The 15,845-nt window shown below is 39.4% G+C and overlaps 1 pseudogene across 1 annotated transcript; it reads left to right on the top strand.

Annotated features, from left to right (window-relative positions):
• The first annotated feature begins 12,855 nt into the window (after window positions 1–12,855).
• Window positions 12,856–13,273, top strand: LOC311605103 (large ribosomal subunit protein uL15-like; annotated as a pseudogene). The gene has a single exon. The product of its transcript is annotated as a large ribosomal subunit protein uL15-like (transcript).
• The last annotated feature ends 2,572 nt before the right edge of the window (window positions 13,274–15,845 follow it).

Genomic DNA, 15,845 nt, shown 5'->3' with positions numbered 1-15,845 from the left:
AATCTGGTATTTCTAAAAGAAAAGCATCTTTACTCCACATTTACCTGCCAGTTACTAGGCTATTTCTCTTCTATCTTTTCTGAAGTGTTTTGGAAAAAAAAATCTATACATTGCTCTAGTTTCTGAGACCCTCTTTACTGTTGCACACATGGAGCTTTAGCCCTTAGCACTTGTTTTATTTGCCCAGTGAATGATTTATCCTAGGAGCTAGATCACTCCTTTAAAATTCTATCTTCAATTGTAAAGTCATCAGCCCTTCCCTGTCTCTCCTTGCGTGTGTTGAGTCAAATTTTCCTTTTGGCTATGCTGGTCTTGCCACCCACTCTATAACATTTGTATGCTGATAACATTCATATTCCCTAGCTTATTCATACATTAACTAAAAATTCTCAAGTTGCCCCACATATCCACCTTTGTGTGTCTCTATTTCTGCACTTCTTTCCCTAAACAGCATTTCTATTCATGTGGTAATCAAAGCCAGCCATTGTGGTTGTTTAGTCCCAGTACTCAGAAAACAGAGGTAGGCACATCTCTGTGAGTTCAAGGACAGCCTGGTCTACATAGTGAGTCACAAGACAGCCAATGTTACATAGTGAGAAAATGTAGCAAAACAAACAAACAAACAAAAAACCAAACAACAACAACAAAAATAGAGTAGCTAGATATTCCTTAACTCGAGGTAGTGAAAAGATGTCTGTCTTTCTCTCTAGCACTAATCCTGAATAATTAGTCCCTCTGGGTCAAGAGCTGTCTGCAAGGTCTACCCCACTTTCCTACCACTACATTTTTAATTCTCCCCATGTAACTTCAGTCATATAACCCTTTCTATATGGTCTGTCAAGCATGAACATAAATTTTACATATGTTCTCATTTCTTTGGTGTGTAGGAAGCTGGCATGCTGCCTGTAAGGATGCAGCAGTGTTTGCAAGTCTGTGCATGTGTGCATGGAGGCCAGAGGTCAATCTTAGTATCATGCATCAGGGGCCAACATGTATGCATTTTGAGGTAGGATCTCACTGGTTGGGAGTTTCCCCCAACAGACTAGGCTGGCTGGCCTGTGAGCCCAAGGGATCTGACTATGTCTATTTCCCTCCAGTCCTGGAACTATGAACACGCAGCATCCATCGCCCATGCCCTGCATCCTTATGTGGATACTGGGACTCAAACTCTGGTCCTCATGCTCACATGGCAAGCATTTTTCTGCCCTAGTCATCAGTTTGCTCTCTCTTTTCTTCTTGAAGTCCTTTCTCAGCACCCTCTTAGTTGCTGTGATCACTCTACAACTTTACCATGTAAGAAAGAACTGTCTCCTCCCACTATGGCCACTCCCTATTCTCTGGTTGTCTTTTCTGCTGTAACTCTGACCTAACCTGGTATTCTCTCTTGTTTATTTACTAGAATTTGTATGCTTGAAATTCACCTTTTTAATATGAACTTCAGGATTATAAGCTGCACAAGGACATACACATGGGCATAATATTTGGCCTGCTGATAGAAGTGTCCCATTTCTTTCAGAATGAATTCCAGCCTCTGGATTCCTGGTCCCCATTTTCTTCGAGAAGTTGCTTTAGAAAACTTGGAATTATAATGTCTTCCTTGCCTCTTTCACATGTAATTTCCTCCCCTTTGTCAGTATGCGAGTCAAGGAATGTTCTTCTCCAAGAATAGAGAGACATTCTTTGAAATACAACAATCAAGACAGTACCCTTATTCTCTAGTATCTGTCAGGTGAGTTTAACTTTAGTGCCAATTTACAAGTACCCCAAGGGCCTAATTGCATTTAGGAACCTCTCCCTTCACATCCTCTCACACTTTCTAAACAGCATATGGTTGAGCTTAAAACCCATCCATTTCTGATATGCCCATGATGCTCTGTTTATAATCTGTCAGTGAAGTCTTTCTTCCTTGATGCAATAGATTGGATAAAGTGCATCTTGCCGGGTTTAATAAGAATCCAGTGCTTCAATAACATCCTCTAAATGAAAAATACTTCCAGTCCATTGTGTGTGTTCAAAAAAAAAATCTCTGGTAAGTGAGTGAATAAATAAAAGGCAAGTTTTATAAGAGCTAAATTAAGAGTCTATGGATAAAAGCATGTGAGGTTAAGACAGGCAGGCAATGGGGGCATGGGAGGGGCCCATGCTGGGAGAAGGAGAAGCGGGGAGAAGGAAAGGCCTCTCTCGGCTTCCTCTGTTGGCTCTTACTCTAGAGGACAGAGCCTTCTAAATAGCCCTGTTTTTCTTTAGGAGTAGTGTTTTGTTAACTTCTGAACTCCTTGACTCTTGCTTCAGGATGAGCCAGTCAGACCATTAATCTATTAGCTCCATTGTAGACCCATATTGTTAATCTTAGCATTCCATATACAACAGATCAGGAATTCATTGCGAATTTTTGTTTGCTTTGCTTTTTTCTTTATTTTTGAGAATTTCATGCGTGTATACAAAAAAAAAAATGACCATGTGTTCCTTTCAGTTCCCCTCCCTGCCACGTGTTCCCCTCAATAAGTCCTCTTCCCAATCTCATATTTGTTTGTTTTCATGTCACACTAAGTCAAGTTAGAAGTTAGTACCAATATCTCCATAACAGTGTAAACAGCTCTTCACTACATATAACTTAGAGACTATTGCCTGCTCAGTGAAAACCTTGGAATCGGAAATCAATGAGGGGACAAAAGGATAGATTTATTCAAAGATGAAATAGGGCCACAGATACGGTATTGCTACCAAGGCAGATGATCTAAATTCCATCTCCAGAACCCAGAAGCTGGAAGGAGAGTACCAACTCAAGGAAGTAGCCATCTGATGGGCACTTATGAGTGATGACTTATACATGTGTGCCATATATGAAAATGTATCAGGGAATCAGTGTAAAAAAAAAAAACCCAGAACAAGGTAGAGACTTTGTTGTGCTGGGGGTCTATGGGAAAAAGTCTGTGACCTCCGCCATAGGACTTTCATCACACACATGGCTCTGCTCCTCCTCCGTGCTGGGAACACTGCACTCTACTTTGCACTCCTGTAGCCGATTTGCTGTTACCAGAAGATGGATTTTTGAAGGAGCGGGCAAAGGAAAAGGACAGGGAACGAGAGATAGTTTGAAATGTATCTGTGATGATTGTTAATTTTCACCTTGATGGAATGGTGAATCACTCGAGAGCTTGGCTCTGCACGGGGCTTATCTCAGTCTCAGTAACTACTATGGGAAGGTCCACCCACCGTGGGTGGCACCATGCTCTGATTGGAATCCAGCAACTGTTAGGTTGAGGGAAGGAGGCTGAGCCTCTGCGAGGGCTCAAGGCTCTCTGCCTATGCATTTTGAGTTCCTTCCACATGATCAGTTGCCGCCGCCGTTACTTCCACACCATGATGTACTGTGTCCCTGAACCTTGTGGCGTGTGAGCCGAAGAGAAACCCTTTCTCCCTTAAGATGCTTTTGTCAGAGTATTTTCTCACAGCAACAGGGAAAGGAACACAGACTCTACCATTCCTCCCAGGAGTGGACCCTTCCTAGTTTATGAAGTGATTCTACACACACTCACACACAAAGCAAAAGCCCTATGTGGTCCAGATAGAAAGCGACTTCCTTGGTTCTTTACTGTCTCAGATGGAAGCTGTAACCAAGAGCCACTAGACATGAAGTTCGTTTGAGCTGCTAATTATTGATTTGGATTATCACCAGCTTTCAGTTGTCACAATGTAAACAAGCTTCCAGAGCTGTAAGAAAAAAAAAACCCTCCACAGTTCAGTTCTCTAGAGTTCTGTTCAGTTTGACAGCACCTGGGGTTGGTCTTACTCCTCTGGTCCAACCTTTCACAAAAAGCTGTCAACACATACCTAGTAAAGAGATGGCACTTTCCTCAGTCTGTATGGTCCCTGTGCTCTCTGACTTGTCCCAGTTCTAACCTCCCACTCTGCACAGTTTGTACTTTCGGGTGAACTGTTTGCCTTTGGAACTGTTTCCAGAAGGCAAAAGATCTCCTTCTTCGTTACCCGAACTCCACACCAGTTAACTTGGATGGACCGTCAACTCACCAGGAAACAGGACGTATTTCTCCCTTCAGATCAAGAGTAAAAATGAAAATAAACTTTCATACACTTCTACTTCTCTATCACAAACCAAAGTAACAAAAGTGAGTGTTTAGTGGATTCATCACTCCTACAGTAATTATTTTAGCAGGTGGCTGAACAGAAGATAAATTTTAGCTCCTGCTTTGTAATCTGTTTCAATTGAACAGACTTCTGCATAAAATAATTTTTAATCAGTCAGCTGTGATGTGAGGGAAAAAGAATACCTGTCTTAACTTTAAGGGCTCAGGTTAAATGAATGTGTGTAGAGTGAGCTGTGATACCACTAAAGAGACTAAAGAGATGGCACTTGCTTCTTTTCCTTCAGGAAGATAGCGTAACTTTATTTGGAGTGAACAAGGGTAATATAAAACTTTGAGGAGTGCCTATGGCTTCCTGGAGTGAATGTACATCATTGGTTGAGGACTTAAGGTACCAGGATGCCTCATTTGCATGGAGACACATTCCAGGAATCCCAGGTGCTTGCTGGTTGGGTTCTTATGAGAAGTGGAGAAGGAAGTTGAACCTTTAATTTCCCTGAGGGTTATAAGCCACATCCTCTGATAGAGGGTGTGGGAATTCAGCTCCCTTCCCCAGATAAACTCAGACAGAGAAGAGAAAGCCCTCCTGACAAAGGAAGCCTTCCATTTAGCACCTAGCTCAGGGCTTTCTGGTCATGGTGGACTGCAACCTTAGCACTAGGGTTTCCCAACAGCCTATATGACAAAACTCAATTGAGACTCTGAAGAGAATCTTCAGACATAGTGTCTATGAAACTATGTACTGAACCCAATTCTATACAGGTTAGAGCCACCTGAGCAAGCTGCTAAATACAAACCAAACCAGGCACAGACTACATGAAGAGACATCAGAGGGGACACCCTGTTCTCTAAAGAGGTCAAATACATGGTTCAAATCAAAGTCTCAATGCACACTGGCTTCTTAGAAGACAGAATATCTGTATTGAGCACTGTGGAAGGTCTAGTGGGATGAAATTATGTTTTCATTCTGTCTCTATTATGTAAAAGATTCAGGGAAAACATAAAAGAGAATATGTTTAAACCCACACAGGCATACAAGGGTGAGTGCACTTATGCGTGTACATACACGAAGAATTTAGTCATGTAACAATTGGCTTTCATCTAACAAAATCAAAACAATTCATTGCTTAAAATCAAGTGACCTCTCAGGAGATTATGCTTGTAGTATCAATACTCAAGAACTTTATGTCTTTCCTAGTTGGGAAATGTGAGTTGGTCATAGCAACAAAATATGGGATTTTTCTGCTTCCCACTCCAGCCTCATTTTTGTTTCTAACTTGTTTTACTTTGGCTCTTAATTATATTTAACACCATTGCATATCCACAATTAAGTTAAGCCTGTAACCTGACAGGACATCTTACATCTGCCCTTTCCTCTTAGAATTTTTACTGACATTTCAAGTAAACTATGTAGATGTCTTTTCAACTTTATAGTCTAGGGAAACAATACAGCAAAGCTAATTAATTGTGATTTGATTCAATAAAGAACTCTACCCGGACCAGTGGGAGTGTAAACATTTTTTTAAAACCTTGTTTTGTTTCATTTGGACCAGGATTCAATTTCTGAGGCCCTGGCAGGCTTTGATCTCATGATCTAGATTAGGCCGGCCTCAAAATTCCAGTGGTCCCTCTGTCTCTGCTTAAAGTCCCATAGTGATAGGTATGTTCCACCATATCTAGTTTACAGTACCTTATTAATTAGACTTAATTGTAGAAGGGGTTAGGTTAAATGAGATAAAGAATATTTAATAGTAATCATCATTCTTATGAGCTACACACTCTACAATATGGTAAATTGAATGTGGTCTACAATTTGTAATCCAATGTAGCAGTTTTGGAAATTAGGAAGGAAACCTGAGTGGCGGGGGGAGGGAGAGAGAGAGAGAGAAAGAGAGAGAGAGAGAGAGAGAGAGAGAGAGAGAGAAATGGAAAAGGAAAATATGGTCAATAATCTACATATATGTTTGTATAGCCAGCATCATGCATGATGAGATGGTTCAGGATCAGATAGTAAAGTATTTGCCATGTAAGCATGAGAACCTGGGGTCAGATCCTCAGAATCTCTGTAAAGCCTGCTATAGTACTGGGTATCTGTAATCTCAGGGCCCCAACAGAAACATAGAAGGCGAAGATATGTGTAGCCCCAGAAGCTCGCAGGCCCACTAACCTAGGCTGTGTAGCAGCAAACAAGAGAACCTGTCTCAGGCCATGTAGAAGATGAGGAAACGTATGCGATGTTTTCTATTAGCTTCTACTTGTACACTGAGCACCCCATCCAAAATGCCCTCACTTTATTTTTACCCACATGCATGTACATGAACACACATGAATACACACACGATGTAAAATGAACTAAAATGACACTGAGTAGCTCAGAGGTCAAGCACTAGCCTCCTACCTAGTGTCATGTATGTGTAAAGCCATATGTTCAATCTCCAGTTTTTCAAGGAAAAAAAAACAAAAAAACAAAAAACACAACAGGCAGTCCTTAAAGAAGTTTAGCCTGACCACAGAAAGCAGCAACAGTGGGGAAAGCCATGCAGCAATGTTATCGGGGCAAAAATAAGTAGAATGGTTAAAACAAACAAAAACAAACAAAAAGAGCATTTTCAAAATGTCTATAGATTTCCTTTGTGTTTGGTTGAAAGCTCTTGAGTCTCCTTAGCTGATTTCTCCACCACCAGACAACTCCTGTGTTCTAGAACAACACCTAGCTTTGTCTGCAGCTGTCTGCCTTGACTCCATCCTCGGCCTGGCGTCCTCGCGCCTGCTTCCCTTTCCAGTTTCTTCCTCTTGCCCTGTGTATGTCGGGCCCGCCTTCTGAATCTCCCTGAAGCTCTGTCTCAGCATGCTTCCTTTCTCAGTGTTTGTTCCTTTTCTTTGAATGTTAGCCTCACTAACAAAACTCAGAATCATGTTTTATTTATTTATATGTGTGTTCTCTTTTCCCAACTCCATATAAGAAGTTGTTGATGAGAGGTAGTCTACTGAAAATACCACTCGGTAGTCGAATTTCAATAATTATTTTTCAAAAGTGACAATAGAAGAAAAGAAATGGCCACAGTGATTGTCATTGATCAATACCAAAGGTTTTGTTGTTGGGTTGTTTTTTTGTTTTTGTTTTTGTTTTTTTTCTTCGTAACAAGTATCAGAAACTTCTTGGCTTTATCAGTCCTTGGCATGAATCTTCAGGTCACTTTACCATCCAAGGAGAATTTGTTAAAATCCCAAAGTGGTGAAATGCAAAGTTAGTGACAACACAAACTTCAAAAATATCTGTGTAAGAACACACACAGACACACACACACACACACACACACACACACACACACACACACACACACACACACACACACACACAGGTCACAAGGACATGAAGTCACAGTCATCTCTTTTTAACTACCTCTTTTTAACCACCGTGGGACAGCAAATGTCTGTGGAAGGTTTTCTTGCCAGAAGATAGGGAAGCAAGTGCCACAGAAGAAGAGAAAGTGACACAGTTAAGGCGCCCACTTTAGTCACTCTGAAATAAGTGAGAAGACAAAAGTACCTCCCCCACCCCACTGAAAATTCTACCCAGTTTGATTGTCTTCCCTTGGTTCAGTAAAGATCCCGTTGATTTAAAGTACTCTTTTTATTTTCCAGAGTGAAAAAAGGAAAAGGAAGAAATGGTTAAAATCTAAGTTTTAATGTGGAACAGTTTTCTTGCATTCATGTAAATTCAAATGGAAACTCTTTGTGCTGAAGCACTCATCCATTTGTGTATCCTATTTTCAAATTTGGCTCCTCTTCCATTATAATAGAACCATGTCTGGCATGCATGTGAGTGTTACCAAAATGTATAAAAATTTCTGAACATAAAAAAGAATTTAAGATAGTAAAAAAAAAAGCTTTTTAGGAAGAATTTACTTATGTATTTATTATTGTGTATTTTTCACATATATTACATACCAACAAAAGTTTTCCCATTACTCCTCTTCCCAGTCTCTGCCCCCCACCCAGGCAGATACTTTTCTTCTCCCCCAGATCCACTCTGCCTCCATTTCCCTTCAGGGAAGAACAGGCCTCCCAGAGATACTAATCAGACATGGCATAACAAGTTACGTAAGTCTAGGCACACCCCTTCATATCAAGGCTGGACGAGGCAGAGAGATGGCTCTGTCATTAAGGGAGAGGCTCACAATGAAAAATATTAGGCAGAATGCTAAGTGATTATTGCAAGGAATACATAAGACGAAGGAAGAAGCCAGCCACTCTGTTGTATCCCCAGTGACTAGGCAGTTAGCTCTCATTGCCAAACTATTTTTTGATTGCCCATCATTTAGCACTAGGTGTGTCTCACACTGGTTTGCCTGAGCATTTCTTCACTTCACGGGCATTCTCCATGCAGAGATGTTCACACTGGGTACCTGGGATCCTCCACGGTGCTTGCTTTTTCTTTTTCTTTCTTTCTTTTTTGTTTGTTTGTTTGTTTGTTTCAACAACAGGGTTTCTCTATGTAGCCATGGCTGTCCTGGACTCACTTTGTAGACCAGGCTGGCCTCGAACTCACAGTGATCTGCCTGCCTCTGCCTCCTGAGTGCTGGGATTAAAGGCGTGAGCCACCAGGCCCAGCCCTCCATTATGCTTTCAATCAAGCAGAAGTTTGAGTCTGAAAAATAGATTTTTAAAAATCTTTGTTTCTAGGTTTCATTTTGTCTAAATGTTTACATTTTATAGATATAATATTTATATAGTTCTGTGATGGAATACAATCGTGTACATTCAGTATCTCTTTCCACGCTTAAAAGCCTCTGGGGTTTCAAGGACTCTTAGAACTTGGGAGCTCCTATATCCTACTTATGCTTTAGGCATTTCAGGGACATACTCAGTCTACTATTCCAGGGTCCCTTGGGTTCCATTTCTTCCTGCTCCTGTTTTTATTTCTCTTTGACAGTAATTGGTTTCATAGATCTTTGTAAGATTCCAACAATCTTGCTTCCTTGGATAAGGCACTTGCTAAGAAAAGACAGTTTTCTGTGAGGGCACAGAGACTCCTGGAACTCTGTGTTTCCTTCTTCCTCAGGGGTGAAGATAAACAACTGTGGTGCTTGTCAAACAAATAAAGACACAAGCAAAAGAAGTCCTAAACCGCAAGTCCAACAACGGGACACAAGGACTCCTTCCAGCTTGACTGCTAACTCCAGCATATCTAATTAGAAAGGGCATATAGCATGTTGGGTGACTGGATCTCAATTACAATACCAAGAACCGTTTACTTTTATCAGTGTTTTAAGGACAACGGTAGACATGATCTGTTTTACCTCAACATAGGGAAAGTTATGAGCATGTATGTGTGAAAGGCTAGAGGGAACCACACTACTTGATTATATAGTTTCTAGAAAACATAAACACATTTTTTTTCCTCTAGAAATAAATTGGGCCTTAAATTGGCTTTTCTGGAAGCACAATGAAGAGTTTAGGGATTTTCCTTTTGTTGGTACAAAAAACATAACGATATTTTATAAACAAATGTGTAATCACTCAAAATAAGTTAAAAATGAAAGCAAATATGTACTCTGTTGGAAGGCAGGGGTTAGATTTTACATCAAATTCTGAGCATGAAATGGAAAAAAAAAACTACACACAATGCAGATTTTTTCTATTGAAAATGAAAACTTGGTATTAAAGATTTTGCTGAAAGCTGCTGGTTGCCATGGCAGCAAGCCATAAATTCAGATACTAATGGAAAAGTATGTATCATGTAGCGAAATCAGATGGGATAAGAGTGCAAGGCAGAGTTTCATTTTCCTTTTAATCTGGTGAAAAACTTATAGAAAAAAAAACCTCAGCAGAATGAGCTAGGCAGTGCAAAGGATGCTCTGGGGAGAGTGGGTGTGAGGCCTGGGTTGGACTCTCCTACCTTAAATATCAAGCCATGAGAGATTTCCAAGCTGCTCTATACAGATGATGAACAGTTGACCATCGCATCTGAAACGCCTGTGCATTTACCTCAGTTTGCACATAAGTTTACATTAATGGGAGAAAACACAAATGATGGTCTGTATGTTTTCACCAAATATTTTTCCAGAAGAGATATATTTTAACTGTAAATATCAACAAATAAGGAAATATCAGTGTACATCTTTTTCAAAGATGTGGGTTTTTGTTTTGTTTTGTTTTTTTTTTTTTTACTTTTAAGATAGGAAAATCTGGCTCAGAAGATAAAGGTAATTTCTCCCAAGATGTCATGAGTTTAAGCCTCGGGACACACAGATGCTAGAAGAAAAGAACAGACTCCCACAAGTTGGGCCCTGACTTCTTCCCTGGCATGCTTTGGGGCACCACCACCACCACCAACAACAACAACATAATAATAACAACATATTTCATATATATATGTATGTGAATACATATGAACATAACATATATATGAAAGGTGTGGGTGATAATGCAAAGCTCTTGTCATATAAGTGTGATAACCTGAGTTAAGATCCTCCCCATGTGTAAAGGCCAGGTGTGGAGCAAGTGTTTGCCTATCATAGAACTAGGGAGGTAGAGCCTGTAGAATCCTTGGGACTCGCTGGGCCACCAGTCTAGCCTAATTGGTGAACCCTGAGTTGTGTGAGAGGCACTATGTGAGAAAATAAGAGAAAAAAAAAGATCAGTGTATTCATTTAGCCTCTACAAGTACTCACACATATAGCCCCAGCAAAAATATACAGAGAAACAGTATTATGTAACAATAGATGCATCTGAAAGCTGACATTTACTTCAGGGATGAGATTCTTTTTTTCTTTTTTTTTATTAATTTATTCTTGTTACATCTCAATGGTTATCCCATCCCTTGTATCCTCCCATTTTTCGCTCCCTCCCATTTTCCCCTTATTCCCCTCCCCTATGACTGTGACTGAGGGGGACTTCCTCCCCCTGTATATGCTCATAGGGTATCAAGTATCTTCTTGGTAACCTGCTGTCCTTCCTCTGAGTGCCACCAGTTCTTTCCCTCCAGGGGACATGGTCAAATGTGAGGCACCAGAGATTATTTTTTATTCAATAACCCTATGTAATATAAAATAAAAATTATAATCCTTGACTATCAACAATCTCCACATAGTCCATTTAATTTTTGTTACATACTGAAATTTAATGAAGTTTGGGCAAGAAAAAAAAATCCTGAAAATTCTTTTTTTTTAAACTATTTAATTAATTTATTCAGATTACAACTCAATTGTTATCCCATCACTTGTATCCTCCCATTCCTTCCTCCCTCCCACTTTCACCCTATTCTCCCCTAGGTCCATGACCAAGGGAGACCTCCTCCCCCACTATATGGCCATAGACTATCAAGTCTCATCTTGGTAGCCTGCTGATTCGTTCTTTGCATGCCACCATTTTCCTAATTTAAGACTCATTCCTTTCTCTTTCTCTTCTACCTAATGATGCCATCGCACCTTCTGACACAGGGCATGAAGCCAGCCTGGGGAATCTGTTCCCTCTGGACCTTTGCCACTGATATGTTCTCTTTCCGAGATAGACTCAGTGTTCCAAGATGCCTATCAACGGGGGGAAAATATGTCTTCTGTCAAAAGTCAAGTGCAAAGAGGCAGCATCGCCTTGGTTTTAACACAGACAAGATTATCCTCAAGATGTATCTGTGGAGGTGTCCTCTGGTTTTGATCAGTAGGAAGAGCCAATCTTGTGTGTCAGTGTTAACACGTCTTGTAAAGACCAGTTTTTATAAAGCAACAACATGATAATTCAGCTGGCATGACTAAGTGTGGCTTCCTCTGGGTTTGGTCTGAATTACCTCATTATTTCATTTCAACTTGAGAATAATCCTGTGAGGCCAGATGAAGTTTACATTGCTTTACCTTATCAAAGGGCCCATGATGCCCACATCTGGGCCCATGATGCTCACATCTGGCCTCTTGATGCTTTGCACATCTAGTGCATCCAGTGCTGTCTGCTGGATCATGAGGAATCACAGCTCTTTAAAACTGGCAGTGAAGTGCAAAGTTAAATAAAGAAATTCCTAGACTCAAAAAGCACAGGTCGCTGTGAACAGATGTATAAAACTAGAATAAGATCAGAAGTCCACTTACACATGTGGACACAGGTAGAAAATGAATGGCAGCATAGCACTATTGTGTGCAGTCACTCTACTACACAAAACAACACCACAACCTATTCATTTATCTAACTAGAGCACTCCACAAAGTGGTCTAACTCCTTTGCTGCTATCCCAAACCTCTTAAAACTATTATTATACTGCCAACTTTAACAACAGCAGTTTGGTTTTGTAAATATATTAACATTTTAATTAAAAATTTAAATTAAAACAAAGTTAATGGTGGAGGCAAACTATATGTCCCATAGGCAAATTAAAAGTGGAAATGAGCTGTCATTAGGTAACTCCCACTCCTGTCTACCCAAACACAAAGCAGAAAAAAAAACTGCACAAAGAGAAACTTCAGAGCTGGAAAGAAAATGATTGCATTATGCGTCCATTTCTCATACTTGTTTTGTGACTAATAATTCTTTGATTTACCCAGTAAAACATAATCAGGCCACTGTATATTTTAGTATAGATTAAAATGTTTTAATTTCCTTTAGCCCCTTCAAGGTTTTTGTTTGTTTGTTTTTGTTTCTTAACAGTCTAGGTCATTTACTTTTTCATCTAAAATTTAGGTGAAATAAGCCTCCAGAAAGTTCTATTGGAGATGCCTTAAAAAAAAAAAAAGCACCCTCTTTCTTTTCTGCCGCCACCATGCCATCCAGTCTGAGGAAGACCCAGAAACTCCAGGACCACATAAGCTAAGGTCATCGCAAGCACCCTAGAAGGATGAGGGAATGCTGGAGGCAAGCATCTCCACAGTACCAACTATCATCCGGCTTACTTTGGGAAAGTTGATGTGAGGCATTACCACTTAAAGAGGAGCCAAAGTTTCTGCCCAACTGTCAACCTGGATAAGCTGTCGACACTGGTCAGTGAGCAGACATGGGTCAATGCTGCAAAAACCAAGATGGGAGTTGCTCCCATCATTGATGTTGTGAGATCTGGTTACCACAAAGTTCTGGGGAAGGGCAAGATCCCTAAGCAGCCAGCCATTGTGAAGACCAAATTCTTCAGCAGAAGAGCTGAAGAGATTAAGGGTGTTGGAGGTGCCTGTGCTCTGGTGGCTTAAAGCTGCCTGGGGGTGGTTAATTAAATGCTAACATTTTCCATGAAAAAAAAAAAAAAGCAAAAAACCAAAACAACAACTAAGCTTTCCATGGTGGCACACACTTTTATCCCAGCACTCAGGAAGGCAGAGCAGGTGGATCACTGTGAGTTCAAGGTCAACCTGGTCTACGAAGTGAGTCCACGTCAGCCAAGGCTACACAGAGAAATCCTGTCCTGAAAAATAAAACAAAGCAAAAACAAAACAAAACAAAACAAAACAAAAACCAACCAACCAACCAAACAAACAAAAAACCAACCAACCAACCAAACAATAAAAAACAAAAAACACACACACAAAAAAAAAAGCAAAGAAAAAAAAGAAAGAACAACTATAAATACATACAGTTGTATAAATATAGTGTGTGTGTGTGTGTGTGTGTGTGTGTGTGTGTGTGTGCGCACGCGCATGTGTGATACAGATGGACTTACAGAGATCAGACATATTTGAAGGACATTACTTTGTTAGGAATTTGTACTCCAATCAATAGTCATGTATCTGTTTAACGTCTGTCACTACCCTTTTATAGATTTTAATATAAAATGCTTGCAAATATTTTGTTTATAGACACTAGATGCTTGCTACTTATTTAGAAATCATTATTTATACTTGCTTTTTTTTTTTTTTTTGACATTGTGTCCTGTGACCTTTTTAATTCAGAAACTTTCCAAGAATTATTTAATGGATTGTGTATACATTTCTTCAAGCTTGGTAGTGTGTTGTCTAAATACCGAGACAGTTTTACTTCTTTCATACTAACCCTAAATGCCTCTCTTGCCTACTTTGTTCTGTATTACACCAAATAACTCCCTCAGAAAAACAGTAAGCAGATCTAGGAAAATAAAATTTCTTGGCTATTTGGGGGTGCAGGGGGTGGGCAAGGCAAAAGCATTCAGTGTTTCATACTTAAATATTTGTTTGAGTTTTTTTGTTAATATTTTAAGTTGAGAGATTTTAAACATTCTTAATTTACAAAAAAGAGTACAAGAAGTTTTGAGTTTCATACAATGAAAACTATAAGTATATGATCCTCTTTTTAAATAATCCCAGGGTCTCATGTCGCTCAGGCTAGCTTCAATTTGTCTATATACCCAAGGGGAACCCTGGACTCCTGTTCCTCCTGTCTCTGTGAGATTACCCATGCGTACCCCCATACCTGACTAATTTTCTCTTTTGTAGTTATGGACTGGAAATAAAACTCTATGTAATATGGTACATGCTCTGCTACTGAGACAAAAACTCCCGAGTTTCCCCTTTGGGTTAATGTTGTGCACTGAATCCAGGAATCCCATGCCAAGGACTTGATTTACAACTGGGCTCATCCCTCAGTTCAGCTTTGTTATTAGGAAGATTCTATTTATACTTTCTATTATAGCCTCTACATGTGTGATGCTTCAAGGTTTATATTTTAGCTTTATGTTTAAGCATATTTCATGTGCAAGTTTCAGTTCCATTCATTTCAAAATATTTTCTGTTTTAACTTTTAAAGTTTTGTTTATTTGCTTGTTAGTTTTTTTGGTTTTGTTGTTGTTGTTGTTGTTTGTTCTTTGTTTTGTTTTGTTTTTTGGTAAGGTGTTTGTTACTGCCACCAAAACTTGAAACTTTAGTTAGTATTCAGTTTTGAGTTTTAACCTCATTCCATGTGGTAAGGTAATATTTGAGTTTAACGCTTCCAGATATATTAAACTTTTTATGATCCATGATGCAGTTTGCCTTGGTTGTTTTGAAATCTAGCGCCCCCTGAATATTAAGTTGTCCGTGTGGCCACTGTCTTCTTTTTCGGACTCTCACACACTTCATGGTTGTTTATTTTGTGCCTTCTATTAGTGAGTGCAAGTTTTGACATGTTCATCTTGTGAATTTGTCTATCTGGCCTTCTAGATTTATTAGCCCATCCTTGTATTTTTTACAATTCTGGTTTTATGCTGTAGCTCTCCAGTGGATTACTTAACACAGCTATCCATATGAAATGACCCCATGGTGTCCCTAGTAACACTTTTATACCAAACTTACTCAGCCTGACCTTTTTTCAGCAGCTGAAGCCACATTTTGATTAGGTCTGCATCATGCGCGTTTTTGTATTCTTTCACTTTTCCCCTCTCTCTGGCTTTGTATTTAAATGGATTATTCTTTGCCCATTAAACAGTATAGAGTTGAACCCTGATTCCTCTGTGGCAATTTTTGCCTATTGTTAGGAATATTTCGGTCATATGCATTGAATCCCAATGTCAATAAGATCCAATTGAAATTTGCCTTCTCTTATTGACATTATACAGATTTCATCTGCTTTATGCCCACTATAAGAATGCACATGTTCTTTCAGGGTTCAGTTTTGATTCGTAATTGTTGTGTCATTATATACAATTTTGTTTAGTTTTATCTTTGTCTTAAATGTTGTAAGATTTCAAATCCAAATAATTTATTAGTACCTGTTACTTGCAAATAAGTGACATGGTTTATTTATATTGTAAAATCTTAAGACTGTATTCAGTTTCCTCATTTTTGTTGTTATTAACATATTCTTTTTTGTCTACCT

The sequence above is a fragment of the Acomys minous genome (assembly GCF_964271855.1).
Source record: "Acomys minous genome assembly, chromosome: 9".
In the NCBI taxonomy this organism is placed as follows: domain Eukaryota; kingdom Metazoa; phylum Chordata; class Mammalia; order Rodentia; family Muridae; genus Acomys; species Acomys minous.
The sequence above is the reverse complement of the archived record's forward strand: the minus strand, read 5'-3'. Positions and strand labels throughout refer to the sequence as shown.